This window comes from Mus musculus, chromosome 7 (genome assembly GCF_000001635.26).
Source record: "Mus musculus strain C57BL/6J chromosome 7, GRCm38.p6 C57BL/6J".
Classification (NCBI taxonomy): domain Eukaryota; kingdom Metazoa; phylum Chordata; class Mammalia; order Rodentia; family Muridae; genus Mus; species Mus musculus.
In genome coordinates, this window is record NC_000073.6 from 23,961,603 (window position 1) to 23,973,849 (window position 12,247).

General features: G+C 43.7%; 1 pseudogene; it reads left to right on the forward strand.

Annotated features, from left to right (window-relative positions):
* Positions 1 to 3,353: 3,353 nt before the first annotated feature.
* On the forward strand, positions 3,354 to 4,073 carry Gm5324 (annotated as a pseudogene).
* The last annotated feature ends 8,174 nt before the right edge of the window (positions 4,074 to 12,247 follow it).

Here is a 12,247-nt window from a genome sequence, read left to right on the forward strand (position 1 = left end):
TTGGAGAGATCATACACTAGCAGCTTAACAGCACATATGAAAGCTCTAGAACAAAATGAAGCAAATACACCCAAGAGGAGTAGATGGCAGTATATAATCAAACTCAAGGCTGACATCAACCAAGTAGAAATAAAGAGAACTATACAAAGAATCAACAAAACTAGGAGCTGTTTCTTTAAGAAAATCAACAAGATAAATAAACCATTAGCCAAACTAAGTAGATGGCACAGAAACAGCATCCAATTTACAAAATAAGAAATGAAAAGGAGACATAACAACAGAAACTTCAGAAATTTTAAAAAAATCATCAGATTCTACTACAAAAGTCTATACTGGACAAAACTGAAAAATCTACATGAAATAGATGATTTGATTTTCTAGACACATACCAAGTGCTAAAGTTAAATCAGGATCAGATAAACAATCTAAACAGTCCAATAACCCCTAAGGAAATAGAAGCAGTCATTAAAAGTCCCATACAAAAAAAGCACAGGACCAGATGGGTTTAGTGCAGAATTCTCTCAGACCTCCAAAGAAGACCTAATACCAATACTTGTCAAACACAAAAGCAGAACAAAAGAAACACTATCAAATTTGTTCTGTGAAGCCACAGTTACAGATACCTAAACCACACAAAGACCCAACAAGGATCAATTTGCCTTATGAATATTGATGCAAAAATACTCAATAAAATTTTCACAAACTAAATCCAAGAACACATCATTCATGATGTGTTCAATGATTCAATGATCATTCACCATGATCAAGTATGCTTAATCGCAGGGATGCAGGGATGGTTCAAAATACAGAAATTCATCAATGTAATCCACTATATAAACAAAATCAAAGAAAAAAAAACACATGATCATCTCATGAGATGCGAAAAAGCCTTTGACAGAACACAACAACTGATCCTGTTAAAAGTATGGAAAAGATCAGCAATTCAAGGCACATACCCAAACATAATAAAAGCAGTATACAACAAACCAATAGCCAACATCAAACTAAATGGAGAGAAACTTGAAGCAATCCCACTAAAATCAGAGACAAGCTAAGGCTGCCCACTCTCTCCCTATTTATACAATATCATACTAGAATCTCTAGCCAGAGCAATTAAACATGAAAAGGAAATCAAAGGGATACAAATTGGAAAGGAAGAAAAAAGATATCACTATTTGCAAGATGATAGGATAGTATACATAAATGATCCCAAAAATTCTACCAAAGAACTCCTACAGCTGATAAACAGCTTTAGCGAATTGGCTGGATATAAAATTAGCTAAAACAAATCAGTAGCCTTCCTCTACTAAAAGGATAAAGAGGTTGAGAAGGAAATTAGGAAAATGACACCATCCAGAATAGTCACAAATAATATAAAATATCTTAGCATGACTCTAAACAAGCAAATGAAAGATCTGTATGACAAGAACTTCAAGTATCTGAAGAAAGAAATAGAAGAAGACCACAGAAGATGGGAAGATCTCACATGATCATTGATTGGTTGGCAGGATTAACATAGTAAAAATGGCTATATTGTCAAAAGCAGTCTACAATTCAAAGCAATCTCCATCAAAATTCAAACTCAATTCTTCATAGAGTTAGAAAAAGCAGTTTGCAAATTCATCTGGAATAACAAAAAAAAAAAAAAAACAGGATAGCGAAAACTCTTCTCAACAATAAAAGAACTTCTAGGGGAATCAGCATCTCTGACCTCAAGGTGTACTACAGAGCAATAGTGATAAAAACTGCATGGTATTGGTACAGTGACAGGCAGGTAGATCAATGGAATAGAATTGAAGACCCAAAAATGAATCCACACACCTATGGTCACTTGATTTTTGACAAAGTAGCTAAAGCCATCCAGTGGGAAAAAGACAGCATTTTCAACAAATTCTGCTGGTTCATCTGGTCATTCTGGTCAGCAGAATGAAGTCCACCTGGACATCTGCCGCCAAAGAGAGTGACCCCACATCACACGGAACCAGCTCCTGTGGAACACGAAAAGCAACAGGAGACATCGAGAGCCTTACCTGATGACATCGGCCAGACTGGAGGTTAGTAAAGCTTGTGTGTGTGTGTGTGTGTGTGTGTGTGTGTGTGTGTGTGTGTGTGTGTGTGTGTGATCCCATTTCACTATTTACTTGTTTATTGATAATTATGAATAAATAAGCTGTTGTAACCTAACCTCCAAATCTGGGGCTTCCTTTTCACCTCTGTCACTAATCCTGATTCACAAGTTTCATGACAGTGGAAAGCCAGTGGGCTGTGCCTAGACATCATTGGTCCATTTCTTGCTCTGATCTCACAAAGAACCATTTTAGGGAATGATAGACCCCTGTCCACTTACAGTTCTGCATGTGGCTGCCTCCTGTCCTTGCACTACAGAACCTGTAGGTTGGTTGGAAAGCAACCTGAGTTCAACCCAGCTAAGAGATTATATTTGGAGTTCAGGAGCTTTGGACCATGAAAGAGAGAGTTTCTCTCAACTTTGTTGACTATGATTTCCTGTGTGTGTGTGTGTGTGTGTGTGTGTGTGTGTGTGTGTGTGTGTGTGTGTATGTGTTGGTTTGTGTATTTGCTGGCTTGATTTATGTGTTTACTTTTTCATATTCTTTATTATCTTCCATTTTACTTTTTATTATTTCAAGTTACACTTTACAAGTTAGAATATTTTATGTTTTCATTTATGTGTATGAGTATTTTGCCTCCATGTGTGTCTCACTTAGCACTACATCCTTGCTGTGGAGGTCAGAAGAAGGAGTCAGATTTTAGGGACTGAGAGTTACAGGTAGTTGTGAGCCTCTTGTCACAAACCTGGAAAAGAATAACACATACAATTACTGGGGTTTTAAATAATCCAAAATTCTCACTAAACCTGCCTGTATTTTTAAGGAACGTGTCACGCGTGTGAGTATGCTGTATGGGTGTCCTTAGAGGCCAGAGGTATAGTATCTCCTAGGACTGAACTTAGGGCCTTTGTGGGTGACCTGATCTGGGTCCTGAGAACCAAATGCAGGTAGGTCTCTTCAGGACTAGATGACATTCTGGACTCCAGAGCCAGCTCTCCAGCCTGGACACTGTGGGTGTTGGAGTGTCTGTCTGTTGTCTTATGCACTCCTCTAGAACCTGATTTTCTTGGTGCACTGGCTCTCAGTGTGTGCTGAGATCAGAGGAGAGGATGGTTGTTCTTTCCAAAGAGCAGCTCTTACTGTCCGTGATCCCTTGTTTTGTTCTATCAGTTTGCACTTGGTTGCTGTCAACCTGATCTATGTCATAGTTTGTGTCTACTGCTTTAGAAGGTGCTTTGCTCTTCTCTTCCAAAGCATTCCAAGAACCTGACTAGATTGTCTGACATGTTTCTGACATTTTTCTTGTCTTTGGAGGTAGGAATTTATAGCTGTAAAATTCTCTTGGTCTTGACTTTAATATTTTTTTTAATTTCTCATGACAAGTTTGTTTCTAGCCAAATCATAGAGGGCCTGATGACGGAGCAGGATCTGAAGGCCTGCTACTCTACTGAGTAAAACTTCTCCACTAACTATAAGATGATGACCACTCTGAGTGAAGGAAATTTTTTGGTGGTAAAACTGGACTTCCATGTCCCCACATTTACTACTGTGTCTGCAAAAATTCTCCAAAATACCAAGTATGCCTTGGTCATCAGAAGGGAAGCCAGGATTATGAAATCCCTTAGCCATCCTAACATTATCAAGCTGTTTCATGTGGTCCAGAGAAGAGAGGCTACCTACCTGGTGATGGAGTATGCCTCAGAGGGAGAGCTACAAGATCGCGTCATCAAAGTGGGGTCTTTAGAGGAGAGCGAGACTCGAAGGCTGTTTGCCCAGATAGTACATGCGGTGCAGTACTGCCATGGCCATCACATTGTCCACACAGACATAAAGGCCAGCAACATTTTGATCGACTGCAGGGGAAATGCCAAGCTGTGTGATTTTGACTTGGCTGCTGAAGTGATTCCTGGGCAGAAGCTGGCCGGTTTCTGTGGCACACTGCCCAGAACTCCTATATGCAGAGGAATATCAGGGCCCCCTATGGATATCTGGAGTTCCTCATAGTGGCTTGGAGCTTGCCTTTAGAAGGCAGACCATTGTGGACGAGAGGCAGCAGATCAGGAAGGGCTGACCTCACTGCGTCTTGCTCAGAGGAGAGGACTGAGGTGCAAAACTGCCCCCAAGCTGTATGTGAAACAAGAGCCCCGTGATTTCTTTTCCAGCCTGGATAAACATAACAGATTGTTCTATGGGAAGTGTCTCTCCTTTGCTCCCTGTTTCTTGCAGGGAACATGATCTTCTTCACAAGGTTAACTTCTCTCCCGAGAGAAGTTTCCTGAGCCAACCTGTTCCACCTGCCCCAAAATGGGTTCCCAGGTAGAGAATGAGGCCCGCAAATGTCTCTGTGAAAGTCCTCTAGGGAGCAAACTCCTGCCAACTTTTACAAACCCCCACACAGCCCCATCTCCCTGCAAAAACCATCGCAGGTTACATTGCTTCAGTCCTCAGACCCAACACAGAGCAAAGCTTATGAAAATACAGCTGTGGAGTGTCTCCAGGGGTAACTGTGCCCTCTCTCTCCAACAATTCTGCCCTCTAATTCCTCACCTCCTGCCTCTCTATGCTTGTTCCTTCCAGGGTCTTAGTAACAGGATTCCAGACTCAGCACCACAGGCCACAGTAGGAGGGAATGACAAGTGTGAGAACCATGGTCAAACTAGAGACCTTTATGATAGGACATCACCCTGCTGTACTCGTGTAGCCCTGCCTCTTGTCAGCTTCAGTCCTCTACCTGGAGTCTGCAATCAGCTGGACACATCAGCAAAGTTTCTTCCAATTCTTTGAGTATTTGCACACTGCTTGTTATGGCCCAGGTAAACAACCTTGCATGTCCTTTGAAATGGCTTCTGGGAAGCTTTCCCTGTTCCTCTCACTTTCACACTGGTAAGATGTCATCTCCTGTGTTCTTTCTCCCTAGACTGTGACAATATCAGTCACAGCACGAGGCACACAGAAGCCTGTGAGACTGACATGGATGGTCTGTCCTACCAAATGTCTCCCCTATTTTGAACACAAGATAACAAGGCTCCTGGCATAGTCATCCTGCTCGGATTTCTGCTGAGTTCAACAGTATGTCCCTACAGCATTCTACTGTTCTGAAACACATTCTTGTTTATTATCTCCACTGCCCACTGAGCAACATTAAGCTCTCATAAGACAGAATTTTTCTCCAGCCCCAATCTGAGAAGAGAGAGATGTCTTATTCTACTCTGAGACAGGAAGAGCATCATAGGACCCTATGTTCCTGAAGCCACAATGCACAACTCTTTGAAAGTTCATTTCATGAGTTCTGTGTTGGCCTTAGCTACTGGAACAGGCTGAGCTACTCAGACAAAACCAAGGAGGACATCTCAGAGACTCTGGCCAGACTGGCTTGGAGAGCTAGAATCACATCATCTTTCCTTGCCATCAATTCACTGGCATGTGGAACCCCTGGTGAGTCTGTGTCTCTGTCTCTGCTTCTGTCTCTTCTCGTACATGAACAACTTCCATGTAGACAGGTCTCAATCTGCTTTCAGAAAGTGGACACCAAGGTAATCATATAAAACTGAAGATGGTCTTAAGAGGCAAAAACACACACACACACAAAATAACATAACATTTAAAATCACACTTGATGGAAAGTGACACACAAAATTAAAACCCAACAAACAGCCGGGTGTGGTGGCACACACCTTTAATCCCAGCACTGGGGAGACAGAGGCAGGTGGATTTCTGAGTTCGAGGCCAGCCTGGTCGTCTACAGAGTGAGTTCCAGGACAGCCAGGGCTATAAAGAGAAACCCTGTCTCGAAAAAAAAAAAAAAAAAAAAAGACCAACAACCCTAACAAGAACAACAAAGGTCGAACTCCCCTGCCCTGCACGGCAGAGGGACTTCGTCCTCAGCTAGCTGATAATAAGACCTCTTGCAGTTTGCATCAAGTGTAGTTTTCTCTCAAGATGTTGGGGTGTTGGCCAGCTCATCCTGGGACTTGAGCAGAGGCCCAGCAACGGGCCGGGATCTGTGGCCTACCCCAGTTCTCAGAGACCCCGCTTGGAGATAGGATCCTATCTTTGTCTATATCTTTGTCTATATCTTTGTCTGCCGGCTGTGTTTGAATTCTGTATTCTCGGTTTGCAGTCATCCGCAGCTCGTGAGAGCAACGAACTCCCTGTCTGGGATGGAGGGGTGGGTTACTGATAGACGTGTCAGGAGTAACCGGCTGCCACCCTGGGAGACATCCCAGGAGGTCTGAGGGAGCTCCGGGGACGCCTGGAGATTTCCCATCGGGGTGCCAAGTGAGAGTGTGCTTACTCGGCTGTCTGATTGGGTCCTGGTCTCGGTTATTGTAATCTTTTTGTGTGTATATCTTGTTTCCCTGTATGTGACTCTGATGATGGGACAGACTAGTAGCACTCCCCTTGGACTGACTCTCGAGCATTGGACTGAAATTAAGACTAAGACTCACAATCTGTCTGTAGATGTCAGAAAGATTTTGGAGAACTTTCTGCTCTATGGAATGGCCAGCTTTTGATGTTGGTTGGCCACCAGAGGGCACTCTTGATTTGATTGTGATTTCTGCCGTTAAACATGTTATGCAGAGGAGGGCAAGGTCTCAACCAGATCAAGTGCCCTACATTCTCATCTGGGAAAATTTAGCACATGACCCCCCATCCTGGTTGAAGCCTTGGGTTCAAAAGAACAAGCCAGGATCCCGAGTCCTGGCTCTCTGCCACTCAGAGAAAAAACTAAGATAAAAACTGTGGGGGCTGAACCACAGCCCTTGGCTCCTCCCAGGATCTATCCAGAGATAGAAGAACCTCCAGAATGGTGTAACACCCTACCCCCATATCCCCAACCAGTCCCCTCCCAGATCTTTCAACAGGGGGCCACTGGAGACATAGGGGAGGGACCAGCTGCTGGAACCCGGAACCTGAGGCCAGTGAGCTCGGAGCCCAGAGGGACCAGACTCAACCACCATGCTGCCTTTACGTACTTATGGCCCTCCTCCAACAGACCCCAGACAACTGCAGCCCCTTCAGTACTGGCCTTTTTCCTCCTCTGATCTCTATAATTGGAAGGCAAACCATGCCCCCTTCTCTGAAAACCCCTCTAGCCTTACTAATCTAATGGAATCTCTCATGTTCTCTCATAGGCCTACTTGGGATGATTGTCAGCAGCTTATACAGGTTCTTTTCACCACAGAGGAGAAGGAAAGGATTCTGCTGGAGGCAAGAAAGAACGTGCTGGGGGCCAATGGATGGCCGACACAACTTCCGAATGAAATAGATGCAGGCTTCCCTCTGACATGTCCTGACTGGGACCCTAACAGGCCTGAAGATAGGGAGCGGTTGACAGTTTTCTGCCAGGCTCTGGTAGCAGGACTGAGAGGAGCTGGCAGGTGCCCCATCAATTTGGCCAAGGTAAGAGAGATCCTACAAGAGGAAAAGGAGCCCCCAGCAGTGTTTTTGGAGCACCTCTTAGAAGCATACAAGCATTACAATCCCTTTGACCTTACGTCAGAGGGCCAGCAGGCGGCGGTGGCCATGGCTTTCATCGGGCAGTCTGCTTCTGACTTAAGGAGAAGGTTACAGCGTCTAGAGAGTCTGCAAACATTATCCTTGCAAGATCTGGTTAAGGAGGCAGAGAAAGTGTACCATAAGAGACAGACTGAAAAAGAAAAAAAGGAGAAAGAGAAAAGAGAGAGGCTGAGGCAAGAGAAAGTAGACGAGATAGAAGGCAAGAAAGAAATTTAACTAAGATTTTGGCTACATTCGCAGGTGATAAGGAAGTTTATAGAAAAGGTAGAGAAAGTAGGCAGAGAGGAAGTAGGCAGACAGGGTACCTGGGCAACACAGGGCCGAGAAGACCTCAGAACTCCAGAGGATTTTCATGACCACCTCTAGATAAGAACCAATGTGCATACTGTAAAGAAAAGTGACACTGAGCAAGAGACTGCCCCAAGAAAGAGACAGAAATTGGTTTTTATTCCCTGAAATATGTACTCTGATGTCTGAAGCACACTTCCATTTTTATTCAGATACGTGGTTCTTTCTACTTTTGTTGGTAGGAATAATATTGCTACGGTGGTTTTAGAGTTTACATTGTCTTGTGTGTAAATCAGATGGAATGGAACTCAGGGCGGAACCCATACTGTCTTTTACTTCCTGTGGATCCTGCTGCCTCAGTTCTTCCTTAGGTGCACTTTAATGCTGTTAGCATTTGTGGTTTACTCTGGGTCTCATATGTCCCAACAGGACACCTTTTACCAAAGATGACCTTGAGCAAGATCCTCACCTTCCTGTCTTGACATCAACAATGCAGAAATATCATTTTTGAGCCACTCTGCCCTGTCAAGTATCAAAAGTTCAAGTCCACTGTAGGGAAGAGTAAGTTCCATGCTGAGTGGTATCCTATTTTTAAAAGGACATGCACATTTTAAATATATGGAATTTCAGATTTATGGCCTGTATCTGGGGAGGTATGTGTTGGGTACAGCGTCACAGTGCAACAAAAGGACCATGTGAAAACAAGAAAAGGCAGTGTCCTTGTGTCCCCTTAGGCCTGGTAGTCAAAAGAGGCAGATGTGAGAGTTTGCTGGTCTGAGATCACTGACATCCCTGCCTCAAATATTAAGGTGGAAAAGCATTTGAATAATATTCCTGGTCTACATATTTGAGGACAAACAGACACGTACAAGAAGAAACACACATATACACCCCACACTGTGGTCATGTATGTATGCATCATGAACAAATGAAGTCCTTATTTATAGCAGTATCTATAGTTTTCCAACTTTGTTATTATATTTTCCTCCTCAGTACAGACTGGCTAAACTTCATATTCATGTCATTTTTTTCTTTGCCAGTGATCATGGATTTAATTCCCCTGGTGACACAATATCAGGCCTTTCGTTTTGTGAAGAAATATTTATTTGTTTTATTTATATGAGGACACTCATATAAATTTTCTTCATAAAATGAAAGACCTGATATTGTGTCACCATAGGAATTGAATGCATAGGATGTGAGTCACCATGTGGATGCTAGGTATTGAACTCAGGACCTCTGGAAGAGCACTCAGTGCTCTAAGCTGCTGAGCCATCTCTTGAGGACCCTATCAGGTCCTTCTACTGAGGAATTCTTTCTTTTTTCTCTTCCCTTGTTTTGACCCCAGGTTTCTGTATGCAGTCCAGGTAGCCAAGGACTGGTGATGCTCCTGCCCTCTGCCAGCTGAGGTAGGAGATGGAGCTTTGCATGTCTTAACTGTTTGTTTGTTTGTTTGTTTGTTTGTTTATGTATGTATGGAACTGCGAATGACCTTGAGTTTTAAATTCTGTGTCTCCCCTAACAAATGTAGGGATTACAGAATTTCCTTCAAATCCTAGTTTATCTGGTTCTGGGGAAGAAACCCAAGGCTTCCTGCATGCTGGGCAAGTGCAGTTTCACCTGAGGAGTCACTCTGTAGATCAGGCTAACCTGGGACTCACTATGTAGCTGGGGATGACCTCAAATTCTTAATCCTCCTTCCTCCACAGTCCTTTTACTGATTTACATGTCTATATCAATGACACTCTTGTTTTCTTGTTCTCTTTCTCTCTCTCTCTCTCTCTCTCTCTCTCTCTCTCTCTCTCTCTCTCTCTCTCTCTCTCTCTCTCTCTTCCCCTCCCCTCTCCTCTCCTCTCCTCTCCCTTTCTTTCTCCCTTCCTTCCTTTCTTTCCTTCCTTCCTTCCTTCCTTCCTTCCTTCCTTCCTTCTTTTCCTTCCTTCCTTGTTTTCTGGATGACTTCTTTTTCCTACTGAGAATATTTGCAAGTACTACCAACATGAGCTGTACCTGGACTTCCCTCCTCTGAAGCTGGTGAGCTGTAAGCTGGTTGGAGGTGGGGGAAGGAGGCTGTTCCAGTCCCATGACATCTTAACCAAGCTCAGATCAGCATTCAGCAGTTTTCAATCTCTGTGTAGCCAGTTGGCTTTGCACATGTCTTCTGACTAGCAGCCCTTGAGCTGACCTCATTTAATTTCTCTGTGCATCAGGGTGGACAGAACAGGAGGTACAAGCCAATACAAGCCTGAGCCAAAACATGCAGCTGAGGAAAATTGTCAGATGGAGCTTCATGCCCACTATTTAAAGGTTTAATCCCCTCACCCCTTGGGCAATAACACCTGACTCACATTTAGCCAGTTCTAAGGAGTTTGTTGATTTTAATTAAGACCAGATATCAGAGCTAGAGTGATGGAGTACGCATGTCATTTTAGGACTCTGGAGGCTTAGTAGACAAGAGATTAGCCTTAAATTAAAAGCTAGCCAGGAATGTATAGTTAGCAATAATCTAGCTTTTCTGACCATGTGAATCTTTAAAAACAACAACAACCAGATTAGTGCTATAGCTCAGTGTGCCAAGCATGCAGGAGTTCCTGCATTCTTAGCCAGCATCAAATCAAATGAGGTGGTTTATGGCCAGGAACACAGGACTAAGGGGTAGAAACAAGTGAACCAGGCACTCAAGGTCATCCTCCACACAGAGAGTTTGAGGCCAGTCTAGAAGGTATGACACTCTATTTAAAAATAAACATCATCCCACCCACCCCTCCCCCAACTCTTAATGCCCAAATCTGAGAAAAGTGAATTGGTAGCAAAAACAACCACATATTCCCTGTGAATCAGAAGTCTCTTCTGTTACAGATAAGAAAACTGGACATCCACACGTGCAGTAATTGTTTCCTGTAACTTATATCTGGAAAAGGATTTAGTACTGTCCCCTGTGCACAGTACTGCAGAGCTGTGAAGTAAGTACTTCTGGCTGGCCCTGTGGGAGGCATTGAAGAGCAGTGAGTCCAGTGCTCCAGGCTCGCTCCTTTCTGTGTAGCTGAGTAGTCAGTGATCCCTGATAGTTCCTTGGCAGGAAATCAGGAGGACATGGGACCCCAACATTTGCCAATAATTAAGGCAGGAAGGCTGGTATCTTTGCAAAACTCACAAACACATGTTTTGCTGCCCATTTGTGGTAACTGTATTCTGGCACCATGTCAGTGCTCCTTATTTGCTAGGGTCCCGGCTTCAAATCATGTTGTCAAGCAAGGTGTGGGGGGAGCTTGAACATGATTTTTGTCCTTCCTTTTTCTCATGCATAACAAAATAAAGGATCAAATTATCTGTCTTCTGTGGGCTGCCCAAGGAATGTCACCTAAAGAAGTTGCATAGACACACGGCTGTTCCGGGCCCTCCAGACTATTATGAGAGTTGGCTGTGCTGAAAGCCAAGTATGTGACATCTACAGCCTGCATGAGAGTCAGCAGCATAAGACATCAGCTGAGTTGATGATTCTGTCCATACAGTGACTGCTTCCCATGGGAGATCTGAGTTTCTTTTCCAGAATGCAAGGGAAATAGCCATCATGCTAGCTGCAGCGTGCCACCATGCACATTGAGGTGGAGACAGATAAACTTCCTTTTTTTTTTTTTTTTTTTGAGGCAGGGTTTCTCTATTTATCCCTGACTATCCTAGAAATCACTTTGCAGACCCAGCCTTCCCAGAACTCACTGAGCTCCCTCTCTTACTCCTGCTGATTAAAGGCAACCAACACCTACTTAGAGAGGTGCATTAAAATCTCCTTGATGGCCCTAAAAGCCTGGGCCCAAATGTCAAGTCGTTCAGCATGTGGGAATTGACATGTCAGACTGAATTCCCTAGGTATACATACACCATACACAGAATGTTGAGCATACAATTTCATGTACACAGGACACACATGTACAAATATACAAGTTAAACATACCATGGGTGTATGTATGTGCACACACGCTAAATATCATGATAAAGAAATCCACAGTCAACTTTAGCTCCAGAGAGCACTTCAGAAGGCCTGACCTCCTTTATGCAGGTGCATACTCATTGGAAAGATGGAGAAGAATCACGCATGGTGATAATGGTGAGAACACCTGGGTGTTCTTCAATGGATGCTGGATAACTGGCAGACCCCATCAGGCCATGTTTTGGGGAACTCTGATGACTCCTGAGTACATTTCAATTGGTTGGCTGACAAAGTGATCCCAGCTTTGTTAGCACTGTGGGTCACCTGGATGCCTCACTTCCATACAGCATAGTAAAAGGCACCTCTCAGAAGCCAAGGCAGATAAATGCCCCCACACACACACTGGGGAGAAATGAAGGCCACCTGGATCAGTTTTAACATTAAC